The sequence below is a fragment of the Mus musculus genome, chromosome 6, assembly GCF_000001635.26.
Source record: "Mus musculus strain C57BL/6J chromosome 6, GRCm38.p6 C57BL/6J".
Lineage (NCBI taxonomy): Eukaryota > Metazoa > Chordata > Mammalia > Rodentia > Muridae > Mus > Mus musculus.
This window is the reverse complement of record NC_000072.6, coordinates 127,292,467-127,304,539: the sequence shown is the minus strand read 5'-3', so window position 1 is coordinate 127,304,539 and position 12,073 is coordinate 127,292,467. Positions and strand designations below refer to the sequence as shown.

General features: G+C 41.2%; 1 long non-coding RNA gene across 1 annotated transcript in view; it reads left to right on the top strand.

Moving 5' to 3' along the window:
* Window positions 1-8,354, top strand: part of Gm38404 (predicted gene, 38404) — an 11,782-nt gene extending 3,428 nt beyond the window's left edge. Inside the window, exons 2-4 of the long non-coding RNA NR_073373.1 lie at window positions 1,976-2,141; window positions 6,204-6,321; window positions 6,432-8,354. This is a non-coding gene — a long non-coding RNA (predicted gene, 38404). The remainder of the gene's footprint in view (window positions 1-1,975; window positions 2,142-6,203; window positions 6,322-6,431) is intronic.
* The last annotated feature ends 3,719 nt before the right edge of the window (window positions 8,355-12,073 follow it).

Here is a 12,073-nt window from a genome sequence, read left to right as displayed (position 1 = left end):
CAGTGTTCCCCAGAGGCTCAGGTGTTTGAAAAATTGCTTTCCAGCTGGTGGTGGAGCCACCATGCTGGGGGAAGTATATCACTGGGGACAGACTTTGAGGTCTACAGCCTCACCCAACTCCTGGTTCTTTCTCTCCTTCTCCTTCATGTTTATGGTTGAAGGTAACTTTCTCTCTCTCAGCTTGTTGCCGCAGCCCCGAGCCTAGTGCTATGATGAACTCTGATCCTATTCCTCTGGGACTATAAGCTACAATAACTCCTTCTTACACAAGTTTCTCTTGGCCATGGTGTTTTATCACAGCATCAGGAAAGTGACTAATACTCGTACATAATACCTTCTCTTTGAACATTCCCAGAATACTGTCTACATAGTGTGGTAATTTCCAAAGGAATTCACAGAGGCTCGTTGTCTTATTTGTGAAATGAGTACAGACTTGTTTTTTTTTTTTTTCAAATTACTATTACATTTCATTTATCTATTGTGTATTATATGCCTCTGTGTGTGTGTGTGTGTGTGTGTGTGTGTGTGTGTGTGAGAGAGAGAGAGAGAGAGAGAGAGAGAGAGAGAGAGAGAGACTGTGCGTGTATCAAGTGAACAACTAGAGGTCAGAGGACAACTTTTGAGAGTCTATTCTTTCCTTCCTTCATGTGGGTCCCAGAGATTGAACTCAGGTCTTTACGCTTGGCAACAGGCACTTGCCCACCGAGCTGTCTTAAATCCCAGGACTCAAGTTTTTAAGGGAACTTTAGTGAGACATATTTCCATAAAGTGCCCTGTACGTCAAGAGAACATACAGCCTACTCATAGGTCACCAGTACTTTCATTAGGCCAATATCACACATATAGACACCCAGCCCTCCTGTACTTGGGTAGCCATGAGTCTGCTTTCTTTCTTTTTATTTATTTAATCTATCGCCTGTCTGTGCTGTGGAATCCAGTACATTTCATAAGCCAGGCAACTGTTATACCACTGAGCTATATCCCCAACCTTTTCTGGCATCTTTATTTTGCGGCAGGGTTTTGCTGAGTTGCCCAGGATGGCCTTGGCCTCACGCTGTAGCCCAGATGGGCTTCCAGCTTGTAATCTTCCTGTTTTAGCTTCACAAACCTGACAATATAAACTGTACTTCCACATAAATAGATTTTTTGTTTATACTCTGAATGTGACTTATTTTAGACAGCAAATCTTTGAGATTTATCAGTTTGTTACAGATGTCATTTTTTTTTATCATGGAGTAGTATTCTAATCTCTAAATATGCCACAATTTACTTATTCACTACTGATACATATTTTTTTAATTGGGACTACTACAAGTAAGTCTACTGTGAATATTTATGTGAACAAAGACTTAATTTTGGCTAAATATCTAAAAGTAGACTTTCTGAGTTGTGTAGTAATAACTTTATGCAAACTTGTCAAACTTTTCCAAAAGTGTCTCTAAGTTTTCATCCTTGCTAGCAGTGCCTCCTCTGAGTTCTGCCCTTCCACACCTCCTTTCAGTAGTAGCTTCTCAGAGGTCTCAGGGTGTGAAATGGCACCTCTTCTGTGGTTTGCATTCATAGCTCCTGCTGACTCTCCAAGTTCTGAGCATCCTTTTGTGGGTTCATCAGCCGCTCGTGCAGCTTTTCTTGTAAATTATCTTTTCAAATCTATTCTGTTTAGAAATATACTATTTTTTAAAGAACATTTTAGGGTTCCAGTGAGTTGAGAGGAGAAAACAGAGGTCTCCTGGGCCTTTTGCTCCAACATAGGTGGTGCCTCTCCCTTTGCCATTATCCATCTCCTGGAGCTCAATACATTGACACACCATTATCACTCAGAGGCCATCACTGACAGGAACTCACTCTTGTTACATACCTAAGGGGTTTGTATAAGTGAATAATGACTGAATCCATCATTTCAGCTTTGTACAGAGAATTCCAGAATCTTCTCAAAGAAACTCCAGTGGCCTTTTGTTCTTTCTTCCCTCAACAGCCCCTGGAAACCACTGATCTTTTTACAGTGTCCACAGATTTGTCCCCTCTAGGATACTATGAAATGTTATGTTATGAAGTTTGAATCGTGCAGCACATAAGCATTCCAGATTTGTCGCCTGCACTTATGAGTGTGTCATAAGGAGTTGTCCACGTCTCTTCATGATGTAAGTAATTTGAATAATACTCCATTATCACTGTGTACCAAAATTTATTGGCCCATTTGTCTCTGAAAGGACAGTTTCTCTGCTTGCACATCCCAGCAACTAATAACAAAGCCATTATAAATATTCAGATGCAAGGCTCTGTATGGACATAAAGAGTGTGGTTGGTGAAATGCACCATATGAGCACTTTGCTGTATACGATATGGACAATGGTCTTCAGCAGCAGTCATGACAGTCTGAGTTTTCACCAGCAATGAATGAGAGCACTCCAGTTGCTCCATCCCCTCCCTAACCCTTGGTGGTATCAGGCTCCAAATTGTCCATTTTCATAGGAATATAGAAATATATTATTTTTGTTCTAACTTGCTTCTTCCTGATAACGGCTCATCTTGTACATTTTTCCATGTTCATTTACTATATGCATATACTTTTTAAAAAGTCTTCTACCCAGCTTTATTCAGGTTGTACTCATTGTCTAATTTTGAAAGTTCTTTACATATTCTAGTTTTAAAATAAATGTAATGTGCATTGCGCAACATCAATGGTCTTTCAATATTTGGAAAACATTCTACTGTCAATTTTTTTTATAACTATTTCCATCCAGCCTTGGTTTATCTCTTCATTTTCTTAGCAATGTCATTTAAAACTATTAAGTGTTTAATTTTAATGAAGTCCATCTTGTCATGAATTGTGCCATAGATAATGTCATATCTAAACCGCCACTGCCAAACCCAAAATTAGATTGACTCCTTATGCTGTCAAGAAATTTTATAATTTAGCGGTTTTTGAGAATTTATTTTTATTTTGCCAAAGATCATTCACCAGCATTGATGTGGCACCGACTTTGCCCTCTCTCGTCTCCTTTAGTGACTTCTTTCTGCGCATCTTCTTGATTGCGGTAGCTTCCTGGCGCCTCTTGAAGACACATACCATCCATGCATGACTTTATCTCTCTCCTTCAGTGGCACCATCTTTACATCAGCCTTTACTCTTTCATAGGATGTCCTTATCCATTTTCAGAAATAGACAAAAGAACCTGGTCAGGTACTACAGTTGCATCAAAGCTGCCATTAGGAAGAACTGGTATTTGACATTGCTGAACAGCTCCTACCCGTAAACACGGGCCATCTCTACACTCAACTTGATTCTTCACTGATTTGTTTCATCGGAGTATCGTATATTTTCCAATATAGAGTTTGTGTCTCTTTTGTTACGTGTATAACCTTTTTTTTTAATGTGACTATAAATCAGACATTTTTAATTTTATATTTTACATGTCTCTTGTGTCTGGGGAAGTAGGTGATTTCCCTTGCTTCTCCCTATGTATCTCCTTCCTTCAGGCTTTATCTACACAAATATGACTGTGTTGTTTTCTTTGTGGTTTTTACATTTGCTCTAGTTTTCCGCTCTTCACAGAGCACTGGTGTGGAATCTGACGTTGGACAACTTCTCATTGTTACTGTTTCTCTTCCTTCTTTTCCTGGCTTTCTACTACAAGATGTTAAACTTTTGGTTGTTGTCCCAAAGATCTTGGATACTCTGATGTAGAGGACCTGAGGTCCCCATGCTCACAGATAAGCCCCAGGAAAACCAGAAATGTTAAGTGCACAGGCCCGCCTTTTCAACAATATATACCTGTTATCCACCCGGAAGGCTGAGAGTGGATGTAGTTAGTAGTCTGGTGATTTTTTGATTTCTGCAGGGCCAGGCTGCACCTGAATTCCATAGACTATTATGTTTATCCCAGACTCCAGAGCATCGTCTCTCAGTCAACAGAATCCATTCTTAAGAAAGAGGTCACGTGTGCTCTGGAGAAGACGTGTAACTTTGCAGAGGAGTTTATTGTGATAATTGGAAAACTTTTTTTTCCAAAGTTGTACTGTGCTTAAACATGTCAAAAATAAAATTCCTGGCGTCAAGCTCTAGAAGTTTGAACCCACACTGGCTACTGAGCCACGTTGAACCAGATTTCCTTCTTGCCTCCTGCGCAGGTTATTGTCCTGCTGGTCCTAACAATTGCAGGGACCCCCCAACATTCTGGAGTTTGCTCTTTTGTGTCTCTTCTGGTTTGCTTCTGAGATGTCAAGTTATCCCCAACTGGATTCCTTTTCTCAGCCATCTCTAAACTCCAGTACGCTCACCATGACAACCATGACATCCTGCGGTGATGGTTTTGGTTCTTTCTTAGATTTCTTCACAGAGGCAGGGTTGCCATGGTGGACGTCAGAAGATAATTCATTTCTCCGTGGGACCGAACTCAGATTGTTAGACTTGGTGCTAAGTGCCTTCCCCTGAGGAGCCACATCACCAGCCCCGTTCTAGAATTTCTGTCTCTGCTTACATTCTCCATCTCTTCTTGCATGTTGTCTGCTCTAGCTGCTGAGAGCATATCAATTAAGTTATTTGAAATTCCCTGCCAGACACGTCTGATACTGCTTGGGCCATTGCTCTGTCTCCTTAAACTGTTATCTGTTGGTATGTCTTGAGCTTTTTTGATATCCAGTCAATGTGAGGGGTGGGGGTAGAAGAAAACGCATACTTTGAGTTGGTCTTAGATTGTGGTGATGGGTGGAAGGGTTACTCTGAGGTCACACAATTGGGTCTTGGTCTTTTGATAAGTCCATGCCCTAGACTTTGAGCTTCACCAGAGAGCCTCAGCCCTCTCTTCCTCCCAGGTAGGACAGGGTATCTAGGAGAGACTGCAGTGGAGTATTTTCTTCGCCCCAGGTTAGTTAGGCTCTGATTAAATTGTCCAGAAGGGAGGCCTCATCAAGAAGTGAATCCCTGGATACATTTCAAGATGGTGATTTTTTCCTTCCTCTGACAATAATAGAAGTGTTTTTTGTTTATTTGTTTTTTTTTTTCTTTTTTTATGTTACAGTGAGAAACAGTCCCATGGCCCAGCGGTGAAGCTCACTGAAAGTGGTACCCCTCTTCCGGCTGGCAGCCTCTGGCTTCAGCTCCAGTCTCTCTCCTGGCTCTGATTCCTGCAGAGAATTGTGTGTGAGGGATGTGATTCGTGGAATCATTGGTTGCCCCTCTGTTTGGGGACAGAGTTTGCTCTGTGACTTTACTTCTCCTCAGATCTGAGAGATCTCTGTTTGCTTAGCTCTTCTATTGCTGTTGCTATGATAAATACCATGACTAAAGGCAATTTGGGAAAGAAAGACTTTCTGTCCGTTTACACTTCCTGGTAACTGGTCCATCGTGAAGGGAAGGCAGGGCAGGAGATAAAGGCAAGAAGCTGGGGGCAAGAACTGAAACAGAGACTCGGGAAGAATGCAATTCACTGGCAGCTTTCTTCCAGACTCACGTTTAGTTAGCTTTCTCATACAGGGTCGATCCATCTGCCTAGGATTTGCACTGCCCACAGTTGACCGTGCCATCCTACATCAATTAGCAATAAAGAAAATGCCTCACAGACACACTGCTCGGCTAGTCCAATGGAACAATTCTTCAGTTGGCATTTCTTCTTCCCAGTAGGCTCTAGGTTTGTGTCAAGTTGACATATGAAGCTAACTATGATGGAGAACTTCCCAACTTGTTGTTTAGCCACCTAGAGAAAAAGAATTTTATCTTGCATTGAGCCTTTTGACTTCTTATCGCATTGAATATTACAGGTATAATTCCTTGTTAGTTCTGTGGACTGCAGACCATTTCCCCTGAACTTTGGAGGTTTTTTTTTTTTTACACAGTATATGAGGCACTTCAGTTAAGAGTGGTAATTATTCATTTTAATCTTAAAATTCTCTTTTACTTAAAAGACAAATGTCTTCAAAGAACACATATTTGAGCCATTTTGTATGAGATATGTCAGAAAGGCACCTGCCAAAACTTATATCTACTAAGTCCATCTATTGAATTGAGAATTTTCTTTTTCTTTCTCTGACAAATCCTGAGTGTCATCTTGTAATTATGTGTGATTCCCTTTGGCCCCAACAAAGGCAGAGACGCTGGCTCCATTAGTGAGCGATCACTGAGGCACAGTGTGTAAAGACATCAAAGTCATTGTGTAACAAACACGCCGAAGCTTCTCCAACTGAGTACAGCTTGTTCCTTGCAGGGCTCTAGAGACTGGCAGGAGGTTTTGGAAGTGGTTGATTGATGCCTCGGCCCATTTGTGAACTCTTCTTCAGATGGCCTGCAGGTTCCATTTAAGTCTCTCACGAGAGAGTCAACTTGTATCCTTCAGCCACATTTCAAAGCAGGTATTTATATTGACTCTAGGCCAAAAGCCCTAAACTTGATGCTTCATGTCCATTACTGTCCTTAATCGTATATAATCTTACAGAAATCCACAGAGATAGGCACAATTGGCCCTAGTCTACAGACTATGCATACGGCATTGGTGAAGACGGAACTTCCTGCTTAAGGCCACAGTCACCATGTGGCGGAGATTAACCCTGGCTCCTGCTGGCTCCAGGCTGTGCTAACGACAGTACTGATGTCTCTGACTTCCCACAAATGGGTCAGTTATTGCTTCTATGATGGTTTGAATTGCAGGCATCAGACAAACAATCTTTCTGTTTTTCACTTTTCAAAGCAGTGTCTGTAGTAGTCGTATGAATTATTAACAGGTTTTTTTCCTTTTTTTTATGTTAGACAATTTTGTCTCACTGAAGGTACAAGCATAAGTGCACACAACACAGTTAAAATAGAGGAGGCTAGATTACAGCGTGGGTTAGATTTATTAATACATTTTTTTAAAGATTTTCTCCACCTATAGTAAATATGTATATATGTATATACATACACACACACACACACACACACACGCACACAGGATTATGCCTGTAAGTGTTTTTGCCTGGATGTATGTCTGTGTGCCACATGCATGTTCAGTGCCTGTGGAGGGTGGAAGGGGTATTGGATGCCCTGGAACTAGAGTTAGAGTTGGTAATCCACCATGTGGATTCTGGGAACTGAACAAGGGCCCCACAAGTGCTGCTAACTGCTGAGCCATCTCTCTAACCCCCATTATGGCATTGTCATACATAAACATAATGTGTTCTCATCACACTCACCCCACTCGACTGTCAGTTTATTCTTCCTAACCTCCTTTCCACATCCACGGATTATTTTTTCTTTTCTCTCTGTGACTCATTGGTTTTCATTGTTTTAGAAGTGTGTTCCCCTTGTCAGTGGCGATGCCATGAAGAAAATGTTTCTCCCTCCACCATCAGTCATTAACTGTGTTACGTCTTCATGGAGAGTGAGGTCTCGCTAGTTCCCTCCCTTTCCACGACAGAGTGTTGACAAAGCAAATCTTACACAGATCTTGTTCGGATAGTCACAGCTGCTGAGTGTTAAAGGTACAACAGCCATGGCATTCCCAGAAGTCAACATTCCACACCACCACGAAGCCATCACCAAGCCACTACCGTGCCGCCACCACTTCCTCTGGTTATTACATTTTCCTTCTTCCATGATGTTCCCTGAGCTTTGAAGTGGGTGATACAGATATCCCACTTAGGACTGGGCACTGAGTACTTATCAGTGGACAATCTCCTCACGGGCTTGTCCCAATCATATGTCAGGTGTGCAAACCATGATGCCTCGTGACGTTTTTTACTGACTTCAGAGAAAACTTGCATAGTGTATCCTTCATTTTTCACTTCCAGTATCTGCCCCTACAAGTAGCTTTTTACACACTGTTCCAATCAGTGGACATGGGACATCTCCCCACTCACTTAGACTCTTTGATTTTTTCTCCTCAACATCTCGTAGTGTTCACCATGTGAGTTTGGCACATGCTCTGTTGATCTCATGGCTAAGTGTTTGGCTTTCCTTTGAGCAAGGAAGAGTGGGGTTTATACCATTTTACATTTAGGAAGGGGTTACCCACTTGTCTGTTATTGTGTTGAAGCAAAACTGATTTCTGTGCGTTTCTCTCATAAACTCACTGATTAGTTTAGGATGCATTTTTGTAGATTACTTGGGATTTAGTTCTGTAGATAATAATCATGCCATCTAATATAAAGACAGTTTATTAATTGCTGGTCTATAGCTGCTTTTTCGTTACTCTCCCTGGTCACACTGCTAAAAGTTACAGCAATATATTTACTGAAAAAAGAGTAGCCAGAGGCAAGGATGGGGCTCATCGCTGTAATCCCAGCACTTGGGAGTCTGAGGCATGAGAGTTGTCACCAGTTCCAAGCCTGGGTTATATAGTGAATTCTAGGACAGCCTAGGGCTCCCGAGTGAGACCTTGACTAAAAAGAAAAAAAAGAAAGAAAAAGAAAAGAAAAGAAAAGAAAAGAAAAGAAAAGAAAAGAAAAGAAGAGAAAAGAAAAAAAGTGCCTCCCGAAAGGAAGAAAAAAAGTCTCTATTTTGTTCCCAATCTTGGAAGAAAAGCATCCATTTTTCACTGTAAATATTATGTAAATAATTATATTAAACAATAAACACAGTATAGGTGTATGTGAAATAATGTTGGATTGTGGTTGATACATTTGTCAAGTAAGCTCTTTAATTTTTTTTCCTGAGAGTTTGAACACGAATATAAAGTTTTATCAAATTATTTCTTTTCTGTATTAGCTGATATGATCATGCAACTTTTATTCTTTTGCTTGTTAGTATGGTAGATTGGTTGATTACATCCTTAGACTAAACACTAGTTTGTCATGGTAGACCATTATTTAAGCATATTTCTGTATTCTTTTTTGCTAACAACATCACATTAAGAATTGTGTATCTACGATGGTGGGAATGTTGATCTGTAGGCGAAAGTATCTTAGTAAGGGTTTCTATTGCTGTGAAGAGACACAGTGACCACAGCAACTCATATAAAACATTTAATTGGGGCTGACTTACAGGTTCAGAGGTTGAGTTCATTATCTTCATGGCAGGAAGCATGGTGACACATTGGCAGACCATGCTAGAGACGGGGCTGAGATTTGCAACCAGATTCACAGACAGCCGTAAGAAAGAGCCACCGGGCCTGGCTTGATCTTCTGAAACCTCAAAGCCCATCTCCAGTGACACATTTTCCCCAAAAAAGCCACACCAACTCCAACAAGGTCACACCACCTAATAATGTCACTCCCTGGTGACCAAGCATTCAAGTCTATGATATGAGCCTACAGGGGCCATTGTTATTCAAACTGCCACAGTAGGTTTGCTTTCATTGTAGTAGTAATTTCATTAAATGTATTAGAATGATGTCTACTTCTCTCATCTTTTAGATGAGATTGTACAGAGTTAATGTTATTCTCTATTGCTTCATATAATGCTCAAGCAAGACCACCTGATTTTGGAAATTGTCTTTCCTAAGAATTTTAATATTACTAATTCGATTATCTTAACATGATATCTATGAATATAAATATTTCATATTTAACATTTGATGAGTTTGTTTTTCAAGCAAGTATCCATTTTGTCTCAATTTTTAAACTAACATGTAGAGCATTGTCAATAATATTCTTTTTTTATCATTTCGGTAGCCTAGTCATATTGCTAAGCTTGGAGCACATGAGTCTAAATAGTTATCATTATAATTGTCTTCACCATTATCATTGTCACCATCATCATCATTGTTTCTTAACACCACCATCATCATAACTATGGTCATCATCATCGTAGTCATCATTATCATCATTGTAATCTCATCATTATCATCATCATCGTTGTCACCGTCATCATCATCACCACCATGGTCTCTAAAACCATCATTATCATCTTTGTCACCTCACCACCATCATAACTATTGTCATCACCGTCGTTTTCATAGTTGCATCATCATTATCATTACCATTATCATTGTCCCCATCATCATCGTCACCACCACAATCATCATCATTGTTGCCTCTGAAACTCATCAGTTTTCCCCTTTGGAATCTTCAGATATCTGTCTTCCATACATTGCTCAGGGGTTGCATTGTTCTTCAGTCAGATAAAGAAACACCTACTCCATCTTTCTAGAAGCTGAAGTCAGGCTTCGCTCTAAGGAAGGAGATGGATGGCTTAGCACCACCTGCATTGCTGTTTCCTAGAATTCCTTATATTTGAACAGTACAGTTTCTAGTTGAGGGACATAGTTAAGTCACATCAGTGAGGGATCAACATAAGACAGAGGTGAAGAGCTGCTCTGAACAGTGGAGGGCATCCGGATCGTCTGGATTCACAGATGGGAATGGAAGAGAGGCAGAGCGAAACATCAGCATGTCCATATGTATTCTTAGACATGTTAAGTAGCTAAAAGACTACCCTTGCTTAATTGTCAAGCATTTGGAAGAGAACTGGAAGGCTGTCTACAGACTCATGCTCACATGAGCTCTTCAGTTCCTTCTATCTGCAGAGACAGGCCTTGTCCCATGAGATCACCACTGCACTCCCTTCTGTCAATCTGTGGAGTGGATTTACTCAGAGATTAACATCACTATGAGTCATGTCACGTAAACGGCATGTTACTCAGTCCAGGATCCCCATCTGTATGAGGCTGTGAGGGCTCAATACCAGGTGCTAGTCAGGTACAGATACTTGTTTGAGGGAAGAAAGCTTTGACAGTCTTCCAAGTGTTTCCAAAGCAAGGTTTAATTTCCTCTGGCTATGTAGAAGTGTAGGGATGTGTAGGCTATTCAGGTGTCTTGTGACGGTACATAATACAGTGCCCAACCCACAGAACTTGAGACATAAAGGTCGTGTGCTCTGCTAGTGTGATATGGGCTTGGCTTTCGTTAAGGGAAAGGGAATGTGTCTGTCAGAGGCATTCTGCAGGGACACAATCCGTGTTGGGGGTGGCATCTTGCTTGCCTCTCTTTGCTGGTCCCTGCTCTCTTTCTTTTTCAGGTAAAGACTGGAGGACCTTCAGAGTGCCTGGACTCTCATTCTTACTCATCTTGACAATGAATCTTTCAGTGTTGTTTCAAACTGGAAAATGACAACTAGAAGCCTTTGTCACCTTTCCTACTCAGAAATAATTCCGTTGAGGAACATGCGACTGACTCAAAAACCAAAACAAAGCTATGTCTGGTAACATGGGTCTGCAGTAGCTGCTATTGAAGAGACTGAGGCAGGAGGAGCAAAAGTTCAAGGCTTACATGGGCAACTCAGTAAGAGACTCTGTCTGAAAATGAAAAGTAGGAAACGGAGGAGCCAGAAAGATGGCTCAGTGGGTAAAGGCTCTTGCAGAGAAGTCTGACAGCCTGAGTTCAACTACCAGACCTACTACGGTAAATAGAAAGGATCAACTCTCACAAGCTGTGTTTTTTACCTCGACAATGAACCCACACAACAAACACCCCCAAACAAACATCCTCATATAAAACAAACAAACAAACAAACAAGTAAGCCAATAGTGAATGGATTTTTCAGGTAGATGAAAGGTGAAGCTGGGCACACAGCTCAGTGGTAAAGCACACGCCCAGCATGTGGGAGACCTAAGGGCCATGTTTCTTCATGGCTTTGTTCACTCAGTACTGTCCCTTAGACCTCAGCATTCCTATCAGTAAACGTGATGTTTTAGGATCCAGTTAGTGTTATCAGTCTCTTTAACGGAGATTATGAAAAAAAAGAAAGCAGCTTAGATAAGCAGATTAATCTTCCTTTCAAGAGAGTTAGAGGTAGGCAGTTTAAAGCCAGGTTGTCAGTTCTGTAACATCGTTGATACACCAGCCTCCTTGTCAGCTTGCATTACCTTGCTTACTACAGCACCTCTCTCTTCTGGATACCCGTGAGGCTGTTTTAGCTGCACCACCTTACACTCCAGACATTAGCAAAGTGAGGGGCAAAAGGCCAAGGGCAGCTCAGCAAGTGCCTCCTTGAGGGAATTCTCCTTAGGATCCACTGGGAGCTTCCACTTATGTCTCTATGGTCCAAGGGGCCACATGGCCTGCCATATTTGCAGCTAGAGACATTTGTTTTGTGTGACTACTTCAGCACCCCATCTTTAACAGGGCTCTGCTGTGAGGATGGAAGGAAAGATGAATATTTGGT